Source organism: Cryptotermes secundus, unplaced genomic scaffold (genome assembly GCF_002891405.2).
Source record: "Cryptotermes secundus unplaced genomic scaffold, Csec_1.0 scaffold843, whole genome shotgun sequence".
NCBI classification, from domain to species: domain Eukaryota; kingdom Metazoa; phylum Arthropoda; class Insecta; order Blattodea; family Kalotermitidae; genus Cryptotermes; species Cryptotermes secundus.
The window spans coordinates 693,466-698,073 of record NW_019731994.1 but is presented as its reverse complement, the minus strand read 5'-3'; positions in this window follow the sequence as shown (position 1 = coordinate 698,073).

The window sequence follows — 4,608 nt, the reverse complement described above, 5'->3', positions numbered from 1 at the left end:
ATCAGTATATCAAAAAGGAGTCTACTTTACTGGCATAAAAGTGTTCAACAATCTGCCACAAAGTATTAAAAACTTGGGCAATGATACTAAAAAGTTTAAATCAGAGTTAAAGAATTATCTACATGCTCATTCCTTCTACTCTTTAGATGAATACTTCAATGTAAATAGAGAATGATGTAAAATTAAGTTATATTAATTTTTAAGCTAAAATTGCCTGTACTTATGTATGTAACATTTTGACTTGTTCTGTATCCAAAGGTACTAACCTGCTTAGGATTTATAGAATGTAAATAAATTCAATTCAATTCAATTCAATAATGCTGATACTCAATAATTTCACCTGTGTACTCGTATAGAGTTAATCTTGAGAGAGTAATGTTTGACAAAATTCTGTATAGTGTTGATAATTACTGCAATCAACTTCATCACCCTTCTTATAAAAAGATGTAAAATATACTCTTTCCACTGATGAGGCAATTTTTCATTTTTTCAAATATAATTAATAACTTTATATCTCAGAACATAATGTTTCACCTCCTGCGTGGATCACATCTACAAGAACCTGATTAATACTCAAGAATTTATATCTTTTCCACTTTTCAGTAATAATATCAACCTCAAAAAAGAAGGCTCAGCTATTACACATTTCAGAGGGTCTAATATTAAGAACTACTCATACATTTTGCAGCTGACAGAAGTGATTCTTCTTGGGTCCATTTTTGTTTTTGATTTACATAAATGACCTACCCCTCCATATCACTAACGGGGAAGTGGTGCTATTTGCAGATGATACCATATACTGGTAATAGAAAAGAACAAAAATATTCTTCAAGACAAAATAGATAAGGTAATGAAGCAACTCGAATCTTGGTTTTCAATGAATATGGTAATAAATAATGAGAAGACTACAGCAATGCATTTCCAGGTGAATAAACTACAAGATAGCACTGAGCCAGTGATTACCTTTAAAAATATAATAATTAATTATACAGCACAGTTTAGGTTTCTTGGTATTAATTTAACCCACAAATTAAAATGGAACATTCATATTCAGTCGGCCTGTACAAAGCTCAGTAAGGTGTGTTACATTATTAAAGCTTTGAAAGGCGAAGTAAGCCCATATGTCCTTAGGAATGTATACTTTGCTAAATTCCAATCTCAAATAAGTTATGGTTTGATATTTTGGGGGGGAGGAAGTGAAAGTAAAAAAATTCTGATTTTGCAAAAAAGGGTTCTTCGAACAATGAAAGGGGTAACAAAAAGAACATCATGTAGACCTTTAGTTAGAGAATTAAAAATTTTAACGGTAACATCTTTGTATATTTTAGAGGCGTTACGTTATTTCAAGAAATATAATATTTACACTACAAAAAACGCTGACCTACATAAGTATGACACGAGAGAGAAAGAAGACCTTCACATGCAAAGTTATAATACCTTAACATATGAGAGGGGTGTTACAAATATGGCTATTAAACTTTATAATAGACTGCCTTTGGAACTAAGAATGGTAAAAGCAGATAGAGAATTCCTACACAGACTCAGAAGATATTTACTGGAACACCCATTGTATAATTTGCATGAGTTTCTCTCAGAATGACAGTTAAACGAATAAGATTATCCTTGATAAATAGATTTAAGTGTAAATGAAATTACTTGTAATTAGATGAAGTTTTTAATATGATTCAGCATCTAAAGGGGATGGAAGTCTTAAGAGATTGCACTTCAAATTATTTAATCCTTATCTAAATTGAATTTTATCTTTTGTGGATTATTTTGATATAATAGGTTTGAAGTTTAAGAATATGACGGTGGTAAATAAGATATATATAGTAAGATGACCTTGTTTTTTATAATGGAAGGTAGTCATAAATTTGATTGTACCTGATATATTTTAATTATACCGAGAGTGTGATTTTAATTGTAACTGAATGTTATGTTATAGTGATATATGATGACGTTCAATCGATTGGGCAGGAGGCCAATTAGACTGGAAAAGTTGTATATGTATGTGACTTGTTCGATAGTTACAATTTGTAACTGTGATGAATGTTAAATAAAATTATTATTATTATTATTATTATTATTACTGTTCAAAAAGTTGTGGGAATCTGTAAACCACTGCTGTCATCTCCATCTAGTGCAAAGGTCAAGAATGGTGGAACTATACCTTCATGCCACCCCTGTATCTCATGGAATGGTCCTTAATTAATTAAGCACTGGGACAACTTTATCTCTACGATCCATTACAAAGTAAGCTCTACATTGGTAATGCTTCTCAAATTCATTTATGCAGCTACACAAGTGTCTCTAATATTCTTGTTCTCTTTGTTTCAAATGAATTAATTGTCCTTCAGATATTTCCCCCCAGCTTCACATCCCACATTGTTTACATTACTTCCATTCATCTGTCTCAGGTAGGGGCATCACCTATTCTGTCTTCTTCCAACCTGCCATATCTTGTGAAGCTGAGAGTAACACCAAGCATTACCTCCACAGTTCCAAATGAATTTCATACCTGAACATTTTTATTTTATAATTACAATCAAACATTTATCACACTGCAGATTGAGAAAATTAAACTGTCCAAAAATTCATTCAGGAGCTGACCCAACGAGGAGGAGAAAAGAGTTGTTGCGTTCACAATTAAAATACATCAGAAAGAAAATTCTGCCAAAATGGACTTGAGCAAGATCTGCTGGCTTCTTGCTTGACTCCTCTTCAACCCTGAAGACGGAGGTGGTATGTTCCTCTGAAACGTGAAGCTGTCACCAGACTACATGGCATTACAACCTAGGTGATTATAATTCTGTATTTCAGCACCCTGTTGCAAACCTTTAACCAAATGTCTATGTATTCACAGTCTGTCAATAATCCAACAGTTCTTTATTTGACATTTAACAATTAACATAACATGGTTCAGGTGTTTTAATGCGTCCAACTGTTACACTGTTCTGAAGTTTTAAGTCCACTTAAAATAACATAAATAATTACTTAAAATCCATTAAAATTTTCTATTCAAATTTTAATGGATTTTAAGACTAGCGAAGACAGCACCACACACTGCTGGAGGGAACAACACACAAGCAAGAGGCATATTACAGATTGCAGATGTAGCAAAACAAAGGGCTAATGAACAGGAAAACAAGCTGCAGAAACAAACTGTCTGGAATGAACACATAGCTCTAAAGGTGCGGTCACACAGAGTGCTAAGTACGCTATGTTCGCTATACGAACAGAAAAATATCTCCCTTTACTGCTAATGTGGCTGGCAACACAGACTTCCATATGCTACATACGCTATGTTAGCTGCGTTGCAGTGTGTTTGATTCTCGGCTAATTTTTAAAACGCGCTGGACGGGAATGTGCACTGGGCTTGCTTCCAGGTGTCAGCTATGCACCTCAGTAATTTCCCACTCTGATTACAACACGTGTTATGTATCATTCAGCGCAGTATTCGCTTAGATGAAAATGACACTGGAGGAATTAATTGAAGAAGTACGGAAGTATCCGTGTTTGTGGAACAAAGGGTTAGAAGAATATCGGAACCAGAACATGCTGGATAATGCCTGGGACATGATTTCTGGAGAATTGAATACACCAGGTAATGTACAAACATTGTTCTTTTATCTACAAGTGAAGAACTTAAAATATTTTCATTAACCCCATTCATTTGGAAATATTCTGTAAATTTAACTTCATCTTCATGTGCTTTATCAGATAATGAAACTCACCAAACTTTGTTATTCTTAGGTTCACGCCATGCACTCACTTCCTTTTACATTTACACAAGGAAAGTAACAGCAGAAGCTCATCGTTGGAATCATCGCTGGACTACAACGCACAATTTTAGAGCACTTCAGAACAGTGTAACAGTTGGACACATTAAAACACCTGAAGATCACATCTATGGCTGAAACATGTTGTGTTAAGTGTTAAATGGTGAATAAACAACTGTTGCATTATTGATGGACTGTGAATACACAGACATTTGGCTAGAAGACTATACTTATTAGATGAGAACAAATTCATAAACAGGAGCACATACCCAGTTTTTTTTTTTGCTAGTGGGGTGGGACTAAGTCCCTTGTACTGCAGCCTCTTCTGGCTTATTGTACCAGCCCCGGATGACAGGTGAGGGCGATTGTGGAGCAATTGGTGGAATGAAGATTGGCAGGGGAAACCGAAGTACTCGGAGAAAACCTGCCCCAGCGCCACTTTGTCCACCACAAATCCCACTTGACAAGACCCGGGATAGAACCCAGGCCACCGTGGCGGGAAGCCAGCCACTAACCACTTGAGCTATGGCGTGGCCTACATATCCAGAATACTGACAGCAAAGTTAGTTGGGGCTATCTACTGGCACAAATGTACTGAGATGAATGAGCTACACACAGAAAGAGCAAAGACATATTTTCATGTAAGATTTGAGGCTTTCACGGCAGTGACTATGAAGAAAGCAGTCTTTTGGGATTTGGCACCATGTATAAGTGGTGTTAACCGACGTTTCGGAGGAACGTATCGCCTCCATCTTCAGGGTAGAAGAAAATATAAGAATTCTGCAAGCGAAGAGACCGTGAGAACCGGTAAAAGCAGACCGGTTCTCAC